The following is a 25,783-nucleotide window of genomic DNA, read 5'->3' as shown; positions in this document are numbered from 1 at the left end:
TATTCCTCTGTACATTCCTCACAGTTTTCTGCTTGCAGTAATTGCATGAGAAGTGTTTACATCCAGGGAATGACAATCGGTTCTGGTCATGTGATGATCACACCGGTGAATGACTTGTTAATAGTGCAGTACCGTTATCGGATGCACTAAATTAATATTCCCATTCACGGAGTTAAAAACCATAAGGAATTGATGCACAATGTGAAATAAAAAAGTTTAGAACCTTTTATGACATAATGAATAAGCTAAAAAAAATAGAATTTACATTTTTAGTGAACACTACAAAGCTTTCTCATTTTCTTCTTAGGCCTTATTTACACGAACGTGTTAAACGGACCGTGTGAAGGGTCCGTGAGAAAATAGGACATGTCCTATTTTTTCACGCTTCGCGTATCCCTCCATAAACTCTAATCTATAGGGGATGCGTGACAACACGTCCCGCAGCGCAAAGCACGGATGCACCTTGGACGGGAAAAACTGCAGTTTTTAACGTCCGAGATGCGCAACGCTTGTGTGAATCCAGCCTTAGAGGTCTCCGTTAAGGTACTATAGTAGTTATTTGTTAAGCCACTAACTGTGATATCATGATATTTGACCCAACTTTCCTCCATTGAACAAACTAATTTCTGCTTTATCTGGTTAACGCACCAATGTAAAAAAGATATAAAAAAATTAGGATCCGGGTCAATGTCACAGACCATCCAGATCCCTGAGTAAATAGTAAGCGCCACTGACTACATCAACGAGGGATCATAAAAAATACTATAATTTTGTTTTATTTCATGTCCCCAAAATATATATGTGTGTTTATGATCTTGAACGATTATGTTGTATTTCTGTGTAAGAAAAATGAAATTCTGATCTTCTCTGGGCCATGAACAGCACAGTACCAGAAAATTGGCAATACAATTGTTTGCAAAGAACCTTCAGCAGTAATGTCAGAAATAAATGTTAGTCATTCTAACATTATTCTTCATCATTGAGCCCTAGGAACAGTGGGTGAGTAACCGAAAACACTATGACTGAATTGTGTACCCTCTGTTTCTGGCAAATAAAAGGAAAAAAAGTTTTTTTGTACGATCCAGAACTTTGAAACTGATCAGCCAGCATGAGAAAGGACATTGCGGATATCAATGACGTTGGGGTGTTAGCAACCTTGATAATAGTGGATTCGTTTGCTGCCCAGACATTCAGCTCTTATTATTTCACTGGTTTTTTGAGGCATGCTTCTTTTATAGTTATCAAAGGAAATATAACCAATGGAACGAGGACTAGTTCTCACCATTGTCTCTTGTCTGTAATTAAATAAAGCAATGCGGAGTTACAGGAATGCAGTAAAGGTAATTGGGCTACAACGATATTGGTGTTGTCTGCATTAGACTGGCGTCAGTTTTGGGAACGAGTGACATTTGTTAATCATTGGAAAGTTGTACGTTTCAGTCTTCTGAGATCTGTTGTGTTTCACTTTGTTTATTATTCTCCTAAAATGAATGAAAATAGAAAAACGTACAATGTTAAAAGAAATCTGATATTTTTGTAAAATGCCAGTGCAACAAAAGTTGTCTCTGTGCTTGGAATTAAACTATGTGAGACCGTGGTATTGAAATGCCTGCTTTTACTCTCCGAAGATTAGAAGTACATGACACATTTACAGTATATGGGGCAAGACAGGACATACACCAGGCTGAAATGGCAAATGTGTTGACTTTAATAGAGTATCACATAACATTATCAAACAATCCACAATGAATTCACTGTCTAGCTGATATACAAGGGATCCACCAGGAAATGTTCAAATCAGGGACTAGTGCGTTCATAGCAACACTTGGTCTTTACATATGATGTAAATTAGGTGCTGGTTATATCTCAGGAGTCTGCAGGCAACGATTGTCTATCACCTAAAACTCCACCTCAAAGAGGACCTGTCACCTCTCCTGACATGTTTATTTTATTACATACATGTATTCCCCATTTAGTATCAATTCTGAAACATCTTTTCTTAGAACTCTAAGTTGTACTGTTCCTCTGTTATTCCTCCTAGAAATGTAAGAATAAATTGACAACTAAGTGTTTCCAGTTTGGGGTGTGTCCATACACAGTCCAACACTGTCCAATCAGCGCTGACAGTAACCAGACAATCAATGTATTAATACATTTCTAGGAGGAATAACAGAGGAATGGCACAACGTAGAGTTCTAAGAAAAGATGTCCCAAAGTTGTTATTTAAACCCTTCCAGACATCCACCATATATTCACTGTGGAGGCTGGGGGAGGGGGTATGGAGCGGGCTAACAGGCTTACCCCTCTCAATAAGTTGTATAAAACAGCCAACACTTCAATGCAAAGAGCTCATTTAACCCTTTAGATGCTGTAGTCAACAGCCACCATGGCATCTAGGCCATTAGAAATAGGGAGCGGCGTCCTCTGATGTTCCATTTGGGTGCCGATGGTTGTCATGGCAACCTAGGGGCCTAATAAAGTCCTCCATGTCTGCCATCTTAGTGCTACTAATGAACCCTGCCATAACTAGTATCAGGGCGTCTGTAAAACTATTACAATATAATATTATTTAACCTGCACAATGAATGCATTCAAAAAATAACAAGTTAATCACCAAAATGGCTGTTTTATTTTTTTTTGTCATCCAAGCTAAGAGTAAAAAGTGATAAAAAAAAATCTTATGTACCCCAAAATGGTATCGCAACAAACAAGCCCTCACACCGCTCAATCGTCAAAAAAATAAAAAAGCTATGTCTCTCAGAATGTGGAACATAAAATCAATGTTATTTCTAACAATTAGTTTTTTCCTTGTTAAAGTAGTAAAACATAAAAAAAACTATATAAATTTGTCATCGCTGTAATCGTATTGACCCGCAATCTGAAGTTAACTAGCATTTTCACCGCACGGTGAACGCCGTAAAAACATAACCCAAATAACAATGGAGGAATCACTGTTTTTTTCCCATTTCACCCCACAAATAATTTTTTTCCAGTTCCCCAGTACATTATATGGTACAATAATAGCTGCCATGAAAAAAATACAACTTGTCCTGCAAAAAACAAGCCTATCGCTATATTGATGGAAAAATAAAAAAAAGTTATGGCTTTTGGAAGTCAGGGAGGAAAAACTAAAATGAAAAAAATGAAGAGAAGCTGCGGAGGGAAGGGGTTAATTGGAAATACAAGTATGTACTAAAAGAGACAAGTCAGGAGAGCTAATAAGTCCTCTTAAGTCATGACTTTAAAATGTTTGTCTACCCTTACAATATAAAGCAGAATGCTGCACCCACTACAGCCTTCCTGCTGTCCCTCCCTAGGTGTCCTCCTCTTACACCCACAAAATAAATACACAATTTTACATAATAAGGTTGTACTATGCAAAGGGTTGTGTGGAGGAAAGCATATAGAAACCTTAAGTCAACTGGGATCTCTAAATAAAGGATAGGGCACATTGTTAGTTTACTTGGACCAGCCATGTCCATGTTTATCTCAATGGGGAGAGAGGAATAAGATGCTTTCTCCATGCATATTAGGCTGTCGGAAGTTCCTGATAAAATAGGTGGATTTGGTCAACTTAATGTAATGTGTATGGCTAGCTTATGTTTGGTTTGACAAAATATTTAGCTTTGTGTGTGTGTGTGGGTGGGTGTGTATGCACACCCGCGCGCGTTTGGGTGTGTGCGTGTTTCTGTGTGTTGTTAGGGTCAACCCATATTCTTTTAACCCCTACCCGCACTAGTAAGTAACTGTACGTCGTTGCGGGTGGTTACTTCCCGCACGAGGACGTACAGTTACTGAGTTTTTTGCGGTGCACACTGTCGGCGACAGTGTGCACTGGGAACCGGGAGGTCAGCTGTTGCCGACAGCTGACACTCCACTCTTGCCAGCCAGTGGTCCTTTGCCGCTGATTTTGGCAAATTAACCTCTTAAATTCGTGAATCGGTTGCAGTCGCAAAATTTTAGGGGTTTCTAACATATCGGCAGATCCCGGTCCGAAATAGCGGGGTTTGCCGATAGTATGGCAAATGGAAGCCGATAGTATGGCAAACAGTCTGCCATGGACGGAAGCCCATCAGGACCAACATTCGGCTGGTCCTAATAGGCTTCCTGTCAGAGTGACAGGAAGTCACTGTGTCGTTCCCGATGCACACTGTCGGCGACAAGGTGTGAATCGGGAACTGAGAGATCAGCTGTTCCCCACAGCTGACACTCCAGTGTTGCTGACCAGCGGCTCATCGCTGCTCATATCGGCAATTAACCCGATGAATGTGGTGCTCGATTGCGATCACCACATTTAGGAGGTTTGTAGCACATCAGCAGCCCCCATGAATTTGTGGGGGCTGCTGATGCTTGTGATGGCATCCGGAGGCCAGGCAACGGCCTCCGGGTCTGCCATGTATGGAAGCCTATGAGGACCAGCCTCTGGCTGGCCCTCATAGACTTACTGTCCAAGTGACTGTGGGGGGTTTCCACTGTTTTGGTCCCTCCGGGGCGTTGCAAACCCGACATGGCACTGAAAACCAATCCAGCAAAATCCAAAAGGCGCTCCTTCCCTCCTGAGCCCTGCTGTGGGTCCAAACATCAGTTTATGACCACATAGGGGGTATTGCCATAATCGGGAGAAATTGCTTTACAAATGTTGGGGTGCTTTTTCTCTTTTTATTCCATGTAAAAATGAAAAAATTCTATGTTTCCAAAGAAAAAAAAGGTGATTTTTCATCTTCATAGACTAATTCCACTAAATTCTGCAAAAAAACTGTGGGGTCAAAATGCTAACTATACCCCTAGAAAAATGCCTTGAGGCGTGTAGTTTCCAAAATGGGGTCACTTTTGGGGGGTTTCAACTGTTTAGGTACCACAAGACCTCTTCAAACCTGACATGGTGCCTAAAATATATTCCTAAAAAAACGAGACCCCAAGATCCACTAGGTGCTCCTTTGCTTCTCAGGCCGGTGTTTCAGCCCATTAGGACACTAGGGCCACATGTGGGATATTTCTAAAATCTGCAGAATCTAGGCAATAAATATTGAGTTGCGTTTCTCTGGTAAAACCTTCTGTGTTACAGATTTTCTTTTATTACAAATGAATTTCGGCAAAAAAAATGAAATTTGTAAATTTCACCTCTACTTTGCCTTAATTCCTGTGAAACGCCTAAAGGGTTAAAATACTTACTGAATGGGGTTTTGAATACCTTGAGGGGTGCAGTTTTCAAAATGAGGTGATTTATGGGGACTTTCTAATATAGAAGGCCCTCAAAGCCACTTCATTACTGAACTGGTCCCTGAAAAAATGGCCTATTGAAATTTTCTTGAAAATATGAGAAATTGCTGCTAAAGTTCTAAGCTTTGTAACGTCCTAGAAAAATAAAAGAATGTGAATAAAAATTATACAAACATAAACTAGACATATGGGGGATGTTAACTAGTAACTATTTTGTGTGGTATTAATATCTGTTTTAGAAGCAAATACATTTAAATTTAGAAAAATGCTAATTTTTTAAAATTTTTGCTAAAATTTGAAGTTTTTCACAAATAAATATTTTATTTATCGACCAAATTTTTTCACTAACATAAAGTACAATATGTCACGAGAAAATCTCAGAATCGCTTGGATAGGTAAAAGCATTCCGGAGTTATTACTACATAAAGTGACACATGTCAGATTTGCAAAAATCATCTGTGTCCACAAGGCCAAAACAGGCTGTGTCCTAAAGGGGTTAATAGGTGGATGAGCTATTACAGTTACAGTTTATTTGTATTTTCAGTTTAAAAAAAAAAAAGGGGTTTCATGTGTCATTCAAGAAGAACAACAATAAATGTTTTTAACTGCCCTTAAAGGAACACTCAAGTCAAAAATGAAAAATCAGCCATCACATGGTGTTTTTATGTGTTCCTTACTTTACATTGTATAGTCTTTATGCTTCCTGTTATTTACTATTACTTCTTGTTATTACTATTATCACATTTTTTGACATTGCATCATCAAGTAAATGCTATAAAAAAAAATTCTGCCTACTAATTGAGTCATTTGTATACGAATAAACCCTCCTTACATAGATATCAGTAGGTCCGTGCACACAACTAAGCCCCTCCCAAGCTGAAAAAAACCCTATAAAATTGGTAGCTAGAAACGATGATAGAAAAATTAGGGATTTATACTTAACATTATCCAAGCCCCATCATCCCTGGTGTCCTATTAGTGTCCTGTGGTGTTTTGTCATTATTATAAAATCATATGATTAAGTTTAAGTATGTTTTTTGTATACTGGTGGCTTATAGCGCTCCCTAATACTGGGCAAAAACGAAATTTTAAGTTTATGACTGGAATGATTCTTTAATTTGCTGTCATTAAACTCAGGAGGAAGGATAATAATATACAATGATGGAAAAATGACCCGTTGGCTAACATGTAATCTGTACTGAAATTTGTTTCCATTGTGTTGCAACTAAGAATGGTTGGACCTCTATTGTGATCGGCTTGCTATTTTAGTCAATGCTATACATTTATTATAATATACATTACACAGTGGAATAAAGTTAATTAAGACTCAAACTTCTTCTAATGTATAGTCATATGAAGCTAAATATTTCTTCATGTTGGTAGCATGATACATTCCTACATGTTTTGAGAAATCCTGTCGGTTCAGTGGACAACTGATTTTTATAAAACCTAAAAGAATGTAGCTGGAACATAATAAAAGTCCTCAGCATCCTAAACATATAGCTCAGGTCTTGAACGAGGACCATTTATTGTGCAGCCCCTTCAGTTATAACACAGAGTGCATGGTTTACTTAATTATCCACTCAAATAGAGCCTTATATTGCAACTTTATGCTCAAGATGTTGAACATGCCATAGCTTTCCATTTTGACCAGAAACATGTGCAGCATTGGTTATAGTATGAATTTGCAAATATGGATCCATGTACCAGGAGGTGTGCCACAATATATTTGCCCATTATTTTTATTGCTTTAAAGGGTTGTCCGAGATTAAATGATTTTGTGTTAATGCTTTAAGTTATAAATGTAAATACATTTGTAATATACTTACATTTTCCAAAGTGGCCCCGTTTCCAGATCCTGCCGTGGGGTACTTGACGGGTGACGTCACTCTCTGCACTGGCCGCTGTGTTGATCTTCAATTGTTTGCCGGGTATACGACACGTCACTTGTGACGTGCCTTGTATGGGCTGTTCTGCTGCACAGCCCGTAACGCGCATGCGTTGTCACTGCTGTTCTCACGGTCCCTGCTGTTCTCGAGATAACAGCAGGGGCCGGACATGCGCGTTACAACAGAACAGCCCATACACGGCACGTTTCAAGTGACGTGTCGTATACCTGTAAAAGAACTGAAGATCAACACAGCGGCCAGAGCCAGTGCAGAGAGTGATGTCACCCGTCAAGTTCCCCACGGCAGGATCTGGAAATGGGGCCAATTTGGAAAATGTAAGTATATTACAAATGTATTACCATTTATAAATTACAAGCATTAACACAAAGTCATTTAATCTCGGACAACCCCTTTAAGCAGTTCTACAATAAGCCGTTCATTTGAACATGGTTGTATAAAAATTTACTAGGGCCAAAGTTAATATGTCTGGACTATGGGATCCAAAGTGTGTGACTTGGAGATTAAAATAATACATTGGTAGATATTATTTTAACTAAAGCACCATACCGACAATGTCTGAGTTCTACATCTGTCTGAAATGATTCATTTAGACAGTTTAGACTGGACTTGTAACACAGTTAGCATTTTTGATCTGGCACAAAATTCATTATGTCTCAGAATACTGTAAATTTGCCATTATTTTGTTCTTTTGACATTTTCCATGTGCCAGAATGTTACTGGGAAATTTTCCTAAGGTGTGTGAGTTGGCACTAAGAGGCCTTGGGTCAGGTCAACCCATATATTTTTATTAAATATAATGTTCATATGTCATTAAAATTTCAATACTTGAAATTCAGAACCTTCAAACCATACCCTTATGCAGGCCGGCCTTAGGATAGATAGCGCCCCATGCTAAATTTTCTTTTGGCGCACCATCCCTGTCATAAAAAAAGTATAATGCCCCCACAGGATTATGACCGTTTTAGTGCCCCCACACAGTATAATGCACTCTTTAGTGCCCCCACACAGTATAATGTCCCCTAAGTGCTGCACACAGTATATTGCCACCTGCAGTGCCCTTACACAGTATAATGTCCCCTTAGTGGCTCCCACACAGTATAATGCCCCCTTAGTGACCCCCCACAGTATAATTTCCCCCTCCTCTGGGTGCCACACACAGCCCCCCCATTGTAAATACAGCCCCCACCTCTCCCTTGTAGACAGTGTACCCACCTCCCCTTTGTATATAGTGTCATACAGTCCCCCTTTCCCTTGTAAACAGTGCCATACAGCCCCCCACCTCTCCTTTGTAGATAGTGCCATACAGCGTCCCCCTCCCGCTGTAGATTCTAAAAAGAGAAATCAGCATCACAGTCCCAGAAGAATTCATGAGGGGCATTAAACAGGAAAAGGTTTCAATCGGTGCAAGCAGTGTCAAGTTGTAGCCAGTCCAACTCCAGATAGACATAAGTAGATAGAAAAACCGCAGCACACACAGGTATCAAAGTATCAAAAGGAAATCTTTATTCCACCATAAATAGAGATGTTTCGACCCAAGTGAGGGTCTTTCTCAAGGGCCTTGAGAAAGACCCTCACTTGTGTCGAAACGTCGCTATTTATGGTGGAATTAAGATTCTCCTTTTGATACTTTGACCCCTGTAGATTCTGCCATACTGCACCCCATGACCCCCTTGTAGACAGTGCCCCCACCTCCCCCGTGTAAACAGTGCCATACAGTCCCCCACCTTCCCTTTGTAGATAGTGCCATACAACCCCCACGTCCCTCTTGTATACAGCGCCATACAGCCCCCCACCTCCACTATGTAGATAGTGCCATACAGCCCCCCCACCTTGCCCTTGTAAACAGTGCTATACAGCCTCTCACCTTCCCTATGGCTGCTACAGTGGTAGTTACGCCACTGAGCAGAGAAGGAGCAAGGTGAGGGAGCCAGAGCCCCCTTAAACCTGCTGGAGTGATGCGCCCTATTCGATGGCACAGGTCGCACACTACAAAAGGCCGGTCCTGCCCTTATGTATACCCATATACATTATACATAGTAAATATACTGTACGTGGAGCAGAATCAAAATTTATATTTCATATATAAGGAATTAAACTGATATATAATCAATATATTGAGTCGTAAAATAGCTTTCCTCCCAGGCCGAACTGGGGCTAAAAAGCAGCCCTGGCACACATGCTACACCATGCATTTACACCATGGTACTGAAAAAGGGTTAAAGTGAACAAGTTACTGTGGCAAAAAGTTGGTGTTGCTCAGTGTAAGTGGATGCGGCTTGATTTTCATTAATAAAAAAACACAATCATACCCTCAAGCATAAATGCAACAACATTATAACCCTTTACACAGGAATCTTTCTAAATAACATTTAGTTAACATTCAGTTAAAATGGTAAATCCCATCTAATACAGTCTGCAGTGAGAATGGAACACAGTTACACAATTAACTGCATAAAGCTAAACCATCTTTCAATCCGGTATTCCAAAAAAGTCTACTCATCTCTTAAAAAACAAGGCCTCCTACAGCTACATTGTCTCAAAAATAATGTTATGACCCCTACAAGAACAGGAAGGAAAAACTCAAGAATGGTCCTTAAGGGCATGACCACACATGGCGGAATTCCTCCGCAACTGTCCGCATCAATGTTGGCATATGTGCATGTTTGTATGTATATTTGCATGTATATATTTGCATGTATGTTTGCATGTATGTATGTATGTATGTTTGCATGTATGTATGTTTGCATGTTTGTATGTATGTTTGCATGTATGTTTGCATGTATGTATGTTGTCATGTATGTATGTATGTATGTATGTATGTATGTATGTATGTATGTATGTATGTATGTGCATGTATGTATATATGTGCATGTTTGTATGTATATTTGCATGTATATATTTGCATGCATGTATGTTTGCATGTATGTATGTTTGCATGTATGTATGTTGTCATGTATGTATGTATGTATGTATGTTGTCATGTATGTATGTATATATGTGCATGTTTGTATGTATATTTGCATGTATATATTTGCATGTATGTATGTATGTATGTTTGCATGTATGTATGTTTGCATGTATGTATGTTTGCATGTATGTTTGTATGTATGTTTGCATGTATGTATGTTTGCATGTATGTATGTATGTTGGCATGTATGTATGTTGGCATGTATGTATGTATATATGTGCATGTATGTATGTTTGCATGTTTTTATTTTTGCATGTATGTTTGCATGTATGTTTATATATATATGTGCATGTATGTAATTATGTTTGCATGTATTTATGTTTACATGTATATTTGTGCATGCTTGTATATATGTATGTATGTATCTTTGCATGTTTGTATGTATGTATGTATGTATGTTTTCATGTGTGTATGTTTGCATGTATGTATATTTGCATGTATATATGTGCATGCTTGTATATATATATATGTATGTATGTTTGTATATATGTATGTATGTATGTTTGCATGTATGTTTGTTTGTATATATGTCTGTATGGCCATGTATGATACTGTCTGCTGGCGCCCTGTATCTAAGTCAACTTCGCGGCAGGCTTCTATACATGGTATAACAGTCAGCATCACACATTAAACTGAATCTAAGCCTACGACATGTTTTATTTCATTTTTATTTTATTTTTTACAGGTTTGGTGTTTGGACTACGTCGGTTTCGAGGACTACTTAGATGACGTTTTTTTTTTCTACAATAAAATGGTTAATGAGGGTTGTGTTGGGGGTGCTTTATTTCAATAAAATATTTTATCTATATCATTGTCTTTTCTTTTCAAATTTTATTACTACCTCTTTAGTAATGGCCGCTGTCTGAGTGACAACATCCATTACTAAGGCGAGGCTTAGTGTTAGCCGGTGCAGAGGCTAACACTAACCACCATTATTACCCCGGTACCCACCACCACCAGGGGTGCCGCGAAGAGCCAGGTACGATCCAGTACCCGACCATCTGTTGTGATGGTCAGGCTCTAAGGCGGCCGGAGGCTGGTATTATGAGGCTGCGAAGGGCCAAAAACAGTGGACCTTCCCACCCTTGTAATGCTAGGCTGCTGCTGCTGTGTTGTATCTGGCTGGTTATAAAAGTGGAGGGGACCCCACGTCATTTTTTTAAATTATTTATTAATTTTTTATTTTTTTAAAAAAAGACATGGGTTTCCACCCAATTTATCATAACCAGCCACATACAACACATTGTTATTAGCCTGGGAATGGACAAAACCAGTGGCCCTTCCCACCCATGTAATGCCAGACTGCTGCGGCCTTGTATATGACTGGTTATTAAAAATGTGGGGGACCCGTCTATTGTTAAATTTGTTAAATAAAAAAAAAACGACGTGGGGGTCCCCCCCATTTTTATAACCAGCCCGATACAACACAGCAGCAGCAGCCTAGCATTACAAGGGTGGGAAGGTCCACTGTTTTTGTCCCTTCCCAGCCTCATAATACCAGCCTACGGCCGCCCCAGTACCCGACCATCACAACAGATGGTCGGGTACTGGATCGTACCAAGCTCTTCCCGGCACCCCTGGTGGTGGTGGGTACCGGGGTAATAATGGGTGGTTAGTGCTAGCCTCTGCAGCGGCTAACACTAAGTACCGCCTTAATAATGGACACTGTCAATCAGCCAACTGCCATTATCTAGGCACTAATAAAGTTTTAAAAAAAACACAAAGACAATTCTTTTTTATTGAAATAAGAAATCCCCAACAAAACCCTCGTTAACCATTTTATTAAAATTTGAAAAAACGTAGATCTACGCAGTAGTCCAACGAATCGAAGATGTAGTCCAATCGGTACATCAAAATCTGCAACAACATAAAAAACAGTTATCAATGTGAACAATAACAATACTTCTACTCACCTACACACATATATACTCGCACACACAAACAAACAACCATACACAGACACACACATATATACACAAACACAACAAGATATACACACACACACACATAAACAGACAAACACACACATATACACGAACTCACACATATACAAACAAAAACACACATATCCAAACACACACATATACACGTACACACACATATACACAAACAAACACACACACACACACAAACACATATACACAGTTATACACAAACACAACAAGATATATACAAACACACACACACAAAGAGACAAACACACACACATATACACACACATATACACAAACACACACATATACACAAACATGTACACAAACAGACCCATATATACACAAACACACACATATACACACAAACACACACACACAAACATATACACAAACACATATACACAAACACACCCATATATATACAAACACACACACATAAACACACAAACACACACCCATATACACATATACACAAACACACATATACAAAAACACACACACACAAACATCTACACACACACACACACTTCACAGCAGCACAGAGTATTTCAGGAGATGAGCGTGCGGATCTTGTGCGGGGTGGTGACTTGCCAATCATGTGAAGGTGTTATTGAGGACAGGAGTGGAGGAGAGGTAACAGACTGAGCTACGTAATGGTAAGAGCAGAGTTCACAGAAGCACAGAGTATTTCAGGAGAGGAGCGTGCAGATTTTGTGCTGCTGTGAACTCTGCTCTTACCATTACGTAGCTCAGTTGTACCTCTCCTCCACTCCTGTCCTCAATAACACCTTCACATGATTGGCAAGTCACCACCCCGCACAAGATCCGCATGCTCATCTCCTGAAATACTCTGTGCTGCTGTGAACTCTGCTCTTACCATTACGTGGTGACTTGCCAATCATGTGAAGGTGTTATTGAGGACAGGAGTGGAGGAGAGGTAACAGACTGAGCTACATAATGGTAAGAGCAGAGTTCACAGCAGCACTGAATCTGCACACTCATCTCCTGAAATACTCTGTGCTGCCTTAAACTCTATGGACAGGTCAGGATCCTGTTTCTTTTAAATGCTGCACTGTAGCACAGCCTTATATAGTGGATCGAGCGGGTTCCCCAGCAGCATTTAAAAGAAACAGGATCCTGACCTGTCCACAGAGTTTAAGGCAGCACAGAGTATTTAAGGAGATGAGCACGGCCGGCCACGGGCAGCCGGTCGTTTTTCCGAGCCGTGCTCCCATTATAAAATATATTACCCGTAATGACGGGTGGCTACATGTGTGCACCCGTCATTACGGCAGCGTTGCTAGGCGACGTCATTAAATAGTCATTGTCCAGGGTGCTGAAAGAGTTAACTGATCGGCAGTAACTGTTTCAGCACCCTGGACAGTGACTACCGATCACAATATAGAGTAACCTGTAAAAAAAAAAGACGTTCATACTTACCGAGAACTTTCTGCTTCCTCCAGTCCGGTCTCCTGGCCGTTGCCTTGGTGACGCGTCCCTCTCAACATCCGGCCCGACCTTCCTGGATGACGATACAGCCCATGTGACCGCTACAGCCAATCACAGGCTGCCGCGGTCTCTGCAGCCAATCACAGGCTGCAGAGGCATCTGCAGCCAATTACAGGCTGCCGCGTCAGAAAAGAAGGTCGGACTGGAGGAAGAAGAGGGACTCGTCACCAAGACTACGACCGGGTACGTATGAAATTCTTTTTATTTTATTTTTTATCAGCAGCCTCTTTTCTCTATCAGTGATTGATAGAGATAAGTGGCTGCTGATTTGTATAATATTTTTGACCGGTTTCGGTCAAAACGGGTTCGGCCGAACCCGGTGAAGTTCGGATTCGCTGCGAACCGAACTTTTCTGGATGTTCGGACCGAAACCGGGTTCGGTTGTCCCGGTTCGCTCATCTCTAGTCCTTAATGCCAACAATGGCATTACACTTAATGGGTTAAATGGGTTGTACAAGATTAGCAAAAGGATTTACTTTTTTTTACAGAAACATTGTAGTCCATAGTCTAGGCTTTCCTTCCTCTGGTCCAGGGATTTAGTTTGCACGAATCCCACGGGAAACATGCCTGGTAGACCCCCCACCCCCCACACCCAGTTATTCCATGGGCTATGCCTTGTGTTCATTTCAATGGGCAGAGCCCCTAAAACATTGCAGATAATAAACTTTATATGAGGTAATATATGATATGCTACTTGATATATTATCACATCATAATATATGATGACTGCAGTCAAGATTACGATTTCTATATGGTATTATACATGATTGATGGACTATTCACATTCTCCTGAATTTTCCACAAAAACTATGTAGAAGAGGTATTATGAAATTGGGAATTTGAGGGTAAATACCGTATACAGCATCAAATGCAAACTAAGTCTTGCACCCAATGGCTCATGTTTACCTGCATATTCCGATGTGTGACAGGGAGGTCCAGTAAAAGTTCATAGATCTTTTCAAAATCTAGATGGTTTGACTGAATCTACTTGAATGTTGTTATTATACTACAGGGATATAGCAATAACTGTCTACTGAGTTCAAACATTAAACAAAATGCAATAAAATGTGACTCTGTAATATGTGCACACTACTAAACCAACAGTGAAGACATGAGACAGAGCAGTTTATTTGTAAGTAACGTTAGCAGGAAGCGCGAATGTTTATAGATAACCCAGACTCATTATGGGACTTCCTAGCTCAAGTAAAAAAAACGGTTGGGTCACATTTTTCAATGTATCTTCTGAATTACTAAAAACATTTGATTTGGCCTGAAATTAAATAGAACGCTTCACTCATATTTTTAACCAACCCCAAAAACACGATTTACAGGAAGCCATTACTGATGGAATTCATACAGAGTGAGTCCAAAACTCACACATTTTAATGCTGCTGGTCTACCAAAGAGGGAAGAGGGTGCAAAGATCTAATTCATAGGGTAGCACCATTGCTTTTCTTTGGTTTGTAAAGAAAAAAATATAGGAAACATATTTCCTTTTTTTCTTTATTTACCCAGCTGCTTCTGTCACCTCAATGCGGGAGTTGTGCTTAAAGTAACATGCACAAGCATATGCCAATGTTTGGTTACCAAACCGTTGGAAGATATTTGAGAGATGTTTATATCAAGTACAGATATGAAATGATAGCACTATACCATTCTACAAAGCACTGTGTAAGGTGAAGGAAAGGGCAACATTAAAATAACTTTACCAGGCTATTTAGTGAGCAAATACGTATATAGATGGATATTTTAGGACTAGCAAATTAAACTTGCCCAATTATGTTTGATGTAATATGAATGGAAATGACGTGTAATTGGCCATGATTGGCTTGGGGTAAACATAGGCTTAGAAATATTTCACTGTAAATCTCCTTCTTTGCCTAGTGAATACAGCAGATAGTGATATAATATATGTTTTTCCTGAATTTAACTAATACTTTATATAGATTCGAACAGCTCATATGCCATGCATTTGTTTCTGATTCCAAAGCTTTAGTTTTGGATTGGCTTTGATTTCTACCACGAGCATTTGTGATACTGAATTGTGCTGCATTCAGATGGCTGGAATATGGCCGCATTCCGTATTATGACTCAAAGACCTGCAAACTGTTCTACTGAATTGAACATAGAGAACCAAATAACTCTATGGTGATCTAACTTCGGTTCAGTATACTCGCATGGGGTACAGGTCTTGTGACTTGACTATGGCCATTAAAATTCGGCCATATAACAGCCAACGAATATAACACTATAATTTTTATAAAAAGTCTTCTATTATTATTATTATTAATATTATTATTATTTGGTCATGTTTTTATATGTTTTTCTTCATTCTTGGAAGACTGAGTGGTAAGAACAATTGCCCCTCAGCTAGAATGTGTAATGGCCTATACTTCTCAATGACTCATGATGAAGGACAGGATCATTGTTAAATGGGTTATTGAAAATAGACAAACCCCTGTTAAAAGCCCTGTGTGGTCACAGGATGTTTTAGACACAGACTTATCCTTGTCAACAATCCCCAAAAAACTCATTCCAACACACATATGTATTTTTACTTTAAATAACTATGCAAGCTAACAAGTCCCCAGACACAGAAGAATACTGCGCTCTTCTTAGAATAAAGAAATGAGTCTCTCTTCTCACTGTCCCAAAGAACTTAACAGATAAATACATGGGTATCACTTCCAGGGGAAACATGATTACACATTTAGTTTTCCATTGTCCATGACAGGCAGTATGTACTATTCTGCCCCGTAAAAATGGACATCTGACGGACTCATTATAAGTCATTGGAAGCCACCAAGATCTGTTAGATCCTTTACAAAATTGGAGTATATTCCAGAATCCTGTAAAATTTTCACCAATTACGTAAGTTTAAATAAAGCCTTATATTATATTGTGTTATACTTATTTTATATTGCATTATCTAATATCTTGTTAGGTTTTTATGTATTACAATATAAAATTAAATATTGTTTACACTATTCTCCAAGAACAGGAGATTGTCGCAGTCTCACCTGCTTCCAGGCTGGGCAGCCGATCCTCAGATGGATCTGGCCAGCCTGCAAGAGAACTGAGACACCGGATCAATCGGGTATCAGGTCCACCCGTATTAGGATGTGCCCTATTTAAAGTCACTCCTCCTGGCCTCATGTGCTAATAATTGTTTGTTTTACCTGGTTGAACTACTACTACTGCAGCTCTGCTAAGTATCTCAGTGTTTGGACTTCTCTGTTTGATTTCACTCTGAATATCCTTATTGCAGACTTAGCTGGGTCTGGTTTATCTTTTACTTGTACTGCTGGATTTATTATGTTCTTCCTGGTTTATCGTTCACTGTTATTGTCCTACTGGATTTTTTGCGAGCTTTCCTTTTACTTTAAAGGTACAATTCTACTTGTATACCTACAGAACTGCTGTCCAATGGTCATCCAGATATACAGTCTTTTCTAACAGGGATCGCTCAGATTTGCTAGGAGGTTCCTGACTGTGGAATCACTCTTATCGGGGCAGCAGTCCTACTGTAAGTAAAGCTCCTCTACAGTAGAGTCATTTTAGGGTTTGCCCTGCATAACTCAGAGGTTGCTTATGGGTAGCCTGCACCAAGTCTAACTGCAGTATCTTTTTAAGTTTAACAGAACAGTGACAGAGATACACTATATCATTAATTATATAAAGTGTTTATGCCAGTGTGCACCTAGTTAAGTGCAGAATATCATAAGTCCAGTTCCGCCTCACATTTAATACTTGTAGCGTATTATGCCTGTCAGAATTACACTGACAGGCAGCCTATCTGGTCCTGCCTGTGGCAACCTATCACCGATGGGCTTTCAGAGTGAACCACCCTCCCTGTTTAAAACCACATAGTTGCCGCAGTCAGTATTGACCACAGCATCTCATGGGTTAAGCAGCCAGTACTGGAGTCTACTCCAATACTAGATGTTGCTGCAGTGTGTCAGCTGTATGTTACAGCTGACACCTGCTGTGCATGGCGCGAGTACAGCTCCAGAGTCCGCTCCATCCCCTCTCCATAATAGTATGGCATGGTGCCAGAACTATCCACTACCCACACCATACTATTAAGGCGCTGTGAAGTAAGACGTTAAAGCAACTGACATCTTTTTTTGTCTTTTCATGGCCAGTAGTTGCCATGGCAACTAATGTGGCTATGAATTCAGACTACCACTTCCCTGCAGTGGAAGTATGGAGGAAGCAGTAATCTGAGACACTCCCTACACTGTAGTGACAACTGTAATTAGACATCAGCATGGTGTAAGTGAATGGAATGGATGGTCAAAGATGGTGACATCACTCACCAGTGCCTACCAACATGCTCTATCCTGAAGACGGAAGAGTAGTCCTGGGGGAACAAAGGAGAGAAATGAGCACCGCTGCTTAATATACCCACTGGGGGCCAGAAATACTATCCTACCCTTGGGCGGCAACTCATTACTGAACAGGATAGAAGACATGTTTTGGCATTGAAAATTTCAATAGAGTTTGAATTAGTCTCTGTTTTCTAACTGCATACTCTGAAAGCGGCTCATCTGGTATTACAATACCGGGTCAGTAAGTAATCGGAGATGGTTAGGTGTAATCATAAATATGAAAGGAATGAGTTTATGTCAGCTTCTATTTATGTTCTAAGGAGGGGGGGGGGGGAGTTATTCCCAGGTGCCAGCACGCCTTTTAAAATATCATCAAACAGAATTAAATACTTAAACAGCTTCCATTGTAGTTTACATTATAACCTGGCTTAATACTAAATCATTGGAACAACAGCCAATTTTTCACCAAGTCTCTTAATTATAAAGCAAAAGACCACAGAATAGTCTAAAGTGCCAGACCGTAAAATATAAACATTAATATTCCAGTGTAGCTGTGGGTGGTCATTTTAATGCTTTAGTACATTACTGTAAGAAATGCATGAAGTCATGCTTCAAGACTTCCCACTTTATACACTGGTCATTGCATAAATATCAATACAATTTCTATATTTTCATTGCCTCACTGTAAAGATTTTAACTGCTGAAAAATCTTTGTGAACAAAGAGCCAAATGTAAAAAAGCATAAAACAAAATACTGTCAAATTTATGTATAACAACTAGTGCAGACAAAAAGTGGAGTAGTTGCCCACAGCAACCAATTAGATCACCTCTCTTTGGTTTCTGTGGGCAGCATCTGACATTTTCTGTTTTTCTAATCTTCATGCATGATCCCTGGATTTTGCAAAACAAATATTGAAAAACCCCAATTTAGATTCAAGACATGCACTATCTGGCCCAAATAATTCGACATCTGACCATCAAACCTATATGAGCTTGTTGGACATCTAATCCCAAAACCACCGCTGTTAATATGGATTTGGGCCCTCTTATGTGGCTATAATAGCCTCCATTATTTAAAAGGCTTTCCACAAGATTTTGTAGTGTATCTACTAGAATTTCTGCCCATTTAGCCGAAAGAGCATTTGTGAGGTCAGGCACTGATATTGGATCAGCGGACAGCATTTCAATTCATCCCAAAGCTGCTCGATGGGGTTGAGGTCAGAGCTGTGTGCAGGCCGCTCGAGTTTCTCTACACCAACGGATCACTTAGTGCATAGGGGCACAGTCATGCTGGAGCAGGAAGAAGCCTTCCCCAAACTGTTGCCACAAAGTTGGAAACATACAATTATCTATAAAATGTCTTTGTATGCTGTAGCATTAACATTGCCCGTTACTGGAAGTAAGGGTCTAGCTTGAACTCTGAAAAACAGCCCCAGACCAATATCCATCCTCTACCAAATTTTACAGTAGACATTATGCATTCCAGTGTGTAAAGTTCTCTGGGCAACTTCCAAACCCAGGTTTGTTCTTCAGACATCCAGATAGTGAGACATGATTTATCGATGAGAGTCCAGTGGCGGCATGCTTTACACCACTTCAGCGGATGCATGGTGATCTTAGGCTTGTGTGCAGCTGCTCGAGCTTGAAACCCATTTCATGTAACTAAAAAAAAGGCTCTTGTGCTCATGTCACTTCCACAGGCAGTTTGTAATTTGGAAGTAACTGAGGATAGTCAACTTTTATGTGTCACACGTTTGAGGACGAGTTAAATGGCTGAGCTGTTATTACTCCTTGATGCTTCTACCTCACGATAATAGCACTTACATTTGACTGGGGCAGATCTAGTAGATCAGTAATTTCTCAAAATGTCTTGTGGCAAAAATAACATCCTGTGACAGAGCCATGTTCGAAGTTAAATCTAAAAGCAATTCAAGTGCTTGGCTCATGTAAAGTAACGGTCAAGGGACCAGTGATACAATTAATGTGTGCACGCTGGCCCTTAAAGACCGGGCACAAGCGTGCGAGCGCACGCTACGGGAAACAGCCGAGTGGAGCGGAAGTGAGTGTTGGCGTCTCCTAGGAAGGAGATGACAGCCAGCACTCACAGATCCATGGCCGGGGCCGCTGAGGGTGAGTAGGAACGGCGGTCTGCGGCCGTCGATGCTACAGTATCCCTGCCTCTTACGTCCCCTCTTCTTGGGACCAGAGCGAGAGAGAAATGTCTTCATGACGGTAGGGGCATTAAGGTTCTCCTCTGGCTCCCAGGACCTCTCTTCAGGACCAAACCCTATCCAGTCCACCAATTAGAAAGTTCTTTCTCCTACCTTCTTGCAGTCCAGGATCTCCTTCACCTCAAACACATCAGATGAACCGCTGGGAGCAACTGCGGGACTAGGAGTCTTACTGTAGCAGTTCAGGACCACCGGTTTCAGGAGGGACATATGAAAGGAATTGGGGATTCTGAGGGTAGGAGGCAGCCGAAGCTTATAGTAGACAGGGAGGAACCTGGAAGCAAACTTGTACGAAGGCACCTTTAAACGGATATTCCGTGAGGACAGCCAGACTTTGGTACCTGGAAGATACTAAGGCGGCTTTCTTCCTCTTATATCCGCTTTTTGCTTCATGCAGAATAGAGGTCCGGATCTGTTGCCAGATTTGCAGAAAGTTCCCAAATGTAGAGTCAGCAGCGGGTACCTGAGATGTAGCTGAAACAGGAAGAGGGATTCTATGATGTTGACCATACAAAATGTAGAATGGTGTGGAAGTGGTGGACTCACTTGTGTGATTGTTGTATGAGAACTCAGCCCATGGAAGCAGCTGTACCCAGTCATCATGCTGCATGGAGATGAAGTGGCAGAAATAATTCTCCATGATCTGGTTAATCCTCACGACTTGACCAGTGGACTGAAAGTGATAGGCTGAGGAATAGTCCAATTTCACATCCAGGAGTTTACAGAGGGATCTGCAGAATTTCGAGGTGGATTGAACCATTCGATCAGACACGATGTGAAGGGGCAATGCAAGCCATGCAAGCGGAAGATGTGCTGGATAAAGAGATTTGCCATTTGAGGAGCAGAAGGAAGGCTGGTCAGCAGGATAAAATGTGCCATCTTCGAGAACCGGTCCACCAGCACCCAGACAGTGTTGCATCCTGCTGAGGGGGGAAGGTCTGTGACAAAGTCCATCGCAATATGCTGCCAGGGAGCATTGGGTACGGGCAGAGGTTGGAGCAGACCGGCAGGCTTGGAGTGAGCAACCTTGTTACAAGCACACACAGTGCAGGAAGAGACAAAGTCTGCAACATCTTTGGGTAGCGTGGGCCACCAGAAATTATGAGTAATCAGGTCTTACGAACACCAGCGTGCCCAGCCAGTTAAGAGCAATCTTCTCCTGTCTGCCAACTGACCAAAAGTCCTCCCCGGTGGGATGTCTCTAACTTGCAAAGGATTGTCAGTGACAATGCAGGATGGGTCTATTTATCAGCAGGAGAGTAGTGGAGCACAATTTGGTAATGTATGAAGAGCAGTGACCACCTGGCTTGGCCAGGGTTTAGCCGTTGAGCCGACTGGAGATAGGTGAGGTTCTTGTGGTCGGTGAATATCTTTATGGGGTGAGCTGAGCCCTCTAGCAGCGGTCTCCACTCCTCCAGAGCCAATTTGATGGCCACTAGCTCCCCAATCCACAGTAGAGTAGTTGCGCTCGGCAGAGGAAAAAAGTCTAGAGTAATAGCCACATACTACCGCCTTTCCTTTGGAGCTCCACTGGAACAGAAGTGCACCTGCACCAATAGAAGAAGCGTCCATATCCAATGAGAACTGCCGAGACACGTCAGGACGATGGAGGTAGGAGGCTGAAGTGAAGGCTTTCCTGAGGCTATTAAATGCCAATTCTGCCTCTGGAGTCCACACCTTGGCGTTCATACTTTTTTTCGTAAGGGTAGAGATGGGGCCGTCAGTGAAGAGAAATTTGCGATAAATTGCCAGTAGAAGTTAGTGAATCCAAAAAACGCTGTATGGCCCGCAGGCCCTGAGGACGTGGCCACTCCAGGACGGACTTTACTTTCTCAGTATCCATCTTGAGACCCTGATCCAAGATGATGTAGCCTAGGAAGGGCGAAGTATCTTTTTCAAAAGTACATTTTTCCAACTTGGCATATAGGCGATTCTCCCTTAATTGCAGCAGAACTTGACGAACATGTCTCCGATGTGTCGCTGGATTTGGGGAGAAAACCAAAATGTCATCTAAATAGACTACAACGCAGACATAGAGGAGGTCTCGGAAGATATCATTGACAAATTCTTGGAAGACCGCGTATGAAACCCCTCTCCACATTCTCCTTGATATAGGCTAACATGGACTGAGTCTCTGGCAAGGAGAGGGGGTATACGCGACCACAGGGAGGTGAGGCATCAGGAACCAGTTCAATCGGGCAGTCGTATGCACGGTGTGGGGGAAGCATCTCAGCCAGTGTCGTAGCTATAGGGGTCGCAGCGGTCACAATTGCGACCGGGTCCCGAAGCCAGGTCTGCTAGTGCTGCATTTTTGGGTCACTTAGGAGAACAAGTTATCCAACTGAAAGCTGCGGGCTGTTGACCATGAGAAATTTGCGGAGGGTGGGCCCAATAAGTACTTTTGCATCAGGGCCCATGAGCCTTTAGCTACGCCCCTGATCTCAGCCTCCTACTTGCCAAAGACATCTGAAAACTGCGCAAAATGAGTAGGTAGTCCTGTCCACCACTGAGACATAGGAGGCAGAACAGTATGAACCTGTAGCAGGCAGCGGTAAAGACATTTGGAGCCCCATTGGAGAACTTCTCCGGAAATTCCAGTCCACGACTGGAGCATGAAGCCGGAGGCAGGGCAAACCCAGCAACACTGGCATTGGGTAAAACAAGAAAGGTAATCTGCTCAGTATGAAGCGCTCCCACTTGGAGCTTCAGTGGCTTGGTCTCAGACATGATGGGGTTAGGCAGAGAAAATCCATTCACCGAGGCAACAGCCAGGGGTGTCTCGAAGGGAACCGTCGGCAACTGGAGCTGATCCACACGTCCTGTTGGATGAAGTTTGCCGCGGGTCCGGAGTTCAGGTAGGCAGAAACCCGAGGCGTCTTTTCACTGGACACTATGGTCACGGAAATGGAAAATTTGGGAGAGAGTTTATTATTTAGACCTTTTCCCTCTAGGGTTGTCTCTCCAACCAATCCTAGGCTCAGAGCTTTTTAGGCTTTTGGGGACACAGACGCACAAAATGGCCTCCGAGGCTGCAATACAGACAGAGTCCCGAAGTGCGACTGCGCTATTTCTCCTGGACAGACAGCTTGAGACAGTCTATTTGCATAGGCTCCTGTAATGACAGGGATAGGGAAACAGACAAGTGAGCCCTAATCTACCCGCCACTCAGTCCCTGCCTACTTGCAACGACCCGCCCTAGGCGACGGGGTACAACTGGGCGATGGTCCCTACACTCAGTAAGTGCACAACAGACAACCAGACAAGGAAACACAGAACAAAGGGAAACGGGGCAGTTGCCCACGGCAACACCATGAGCAACAAGAGTGGTGAACGAGCCGAGTCAAACCAGGAGTGTACGAGGTACCAAACGCAGAGCAGGAGCGTAGTCAGTAAAGCCAGGGTCATATGAAGCAGGGTCACATAGTACAGAAGCTGCAGCAGGGCCAGGAAACCAGCAGAGAAGAATCATAAGCAAAGAAGGCACAGGAAAGGCAGGTATAAATAGACAGAGGGCGGGAGCTAGCTCCGTCTGGCCAGGCTGTGATAGGTTCTCCCACTCCTAAGCCTGCCACCCTGAGTGGTGGAAGATGGAGTCAGTCTCACAGACATAGAAGCAGGTGCAGACTGATTATCTATGGGCGTTAACCCTGAAGCTATGCCTGGCAGATCCTTTACAGCTCCTCTGATTGGACAGCTGACGAGGGCAACAGGGGTTGCTGGAATGTAGGAGCCAGCAGCCTGGGCAATCTCCTGACCCGGTGAATCTCTTGAGACCGTTCCTGGATCCTCATGTCAATCCGGGTGGCTAGAAGGATGCGGTCATCTAGGGTAGAGGGTAGATCTCGAGCGGCAAGCTCATCTTTGATATCGGAGGAAAGACCTTGCCAGAATGTAGACACTAAGGCTTCGTTGTTCCAGATCAGGGTACAGAAACAAAATAGGTCACATGTCTCTGGTCCCTGACGTTCCCAGGTGGGGTTCGCCCATTCCAGGGCCTTGTTAGTAAGGAGAGAAACTATGAATAGTTTTCAGTAAATGCCTACAACGTGTTCATGCTTGCTTTCTGGGCTAAAGACATATATTACTTATAATCATTATCATTCATTTTTAATTTGTCCAAAAGGATTTTGGCTGTATGTGAAGTTGTCTTTCCCCCTTTTTTTTCAGAAGGACTGCAGTGCGGTAAATAGCACCCCAGATATTTCTGCTCCTTAAAAGTGACAGTGGCAGATAAAAATCCTTACAAAAACCAAAGTATTGGAGTTTTGCCAAACTGCGTCTATGTGTCAACTGTGTCGCATTTTACTATTATTATTATTATTTTTTTTTTTATTACTACTACTACCACTACTGTCTACACCACTTGTGGCCCAGGGGCCACGTGCGGCCCGTGATGCTGTTCTGTTTGACCCCCAACAACAAGAACACAGACAGCATGGCTATATAAGTTATTTTTTAAGCAACTTAAAGGAAAATTCAGGCAAATCTGTTTTATGCCTAGTTCAGGCCTGAGGGGGCAGTGCATGACTAGTATTTTCTCTTTGGTGGTATTTGAATCCCTGTTTCATGCACCACCGTCGTCTCAGGCTATGCATTAGGCATAACGCAGTGCATTAGGAGTCATATTTTAAAGGGGTGTTCCTATCCCTTGATTCTTTGTTACACACTCCAGAGAAGAGGGGATGATGTGATTTTGCATGCAGGCTGCTTTCTCCATTGTAGTTTGTCGGAATTGCGAAACTCTCATCCGTTTCTGTGTTTTTCCAATAGGTGATAGTAGCAAAAGTGGGGCCCTCGCCTGTCAGACAATCATGGCATATGAAATGCAATAAATGTCCCAGATGGAGACACCTCTTTAAAAGAGTTTGCCCATCAGGGACATTTATGGCATATCCACAGGATATATCATAAATCTCAGATAGATGCGGGTCCCACCTTTCCCTCTCTCTGATCCCACTGCCCCTTGTAATTTCCGACCATGTAATCAGAAAACAGCGAGCTACGCTGTGGCAGTAAGAACAGAGAAAAGTAGAACGGGGTTTAGGGGTAAAGGGGGCTCCGTTCTAGAGATAGGTTCTAGAGATAGGTGTTGGTACCATAGTTGAGACCCGCCATAAATGTCCCGGATGGGGAAAACCCCTTTACGTTTTATTGATTCCTTGGGAGCAATACAGACTGACAATGCACGCCCTTGAACAAGAAAAGGTTTTGCCTCTCTGATCTACACTCATTTCATTTTCTGCTGGCTTGTCTACAGTTTTTCCCATTACATGTTTTCCGATGCATGGCATGTTCTAGCTCATTTTTTAATTGGAGATATTATGTTTAAAAATACTTTTTAGAGACTGCATTTTTGTCATCCCCAATAAATTATTAATAAATAATGATTGGATTGCTAAATATGGAGTTTGCTCCATTAAGAAATGATCTATCTGGAAATGAGTGATATTGAGGTTTCCGATATGCCAAATTATGTAAAATGTAAAGCGTTTTGAATAGTAACTCATAAACATTAATTTGAGAGGAACCCAATTCGTAACTTTAGCTATGTCTTGCCTTTATTTATGTGCCCCTTTAAATGAACTTACGGGGTGTTTAGACAGATACGTTCAGATTTGCTTGAATTACATTCCTGTGCTGAGCCAAAAATAGAAAATTCTAAGCCCCCTTAAAAACTTGG

The sequence above is a fragment of the Rhinoderma darwinii genome, chromosome 4, assembly GCF_050947455.1.
Source record: "Rhinoderma darwinii isolate aRhiDar2 chromosome 4, aRhiDar2.hap1, whole genome shotgun sequence".
NCBI lineage: Eukaryota > Metazoa > Chordata > Amphibia > Anura > Rhinodermatidae > Rhinoderma > Rhinoderma darwinii.
This window is presented reverse-complemented; position numbering follows the sequence as displayed.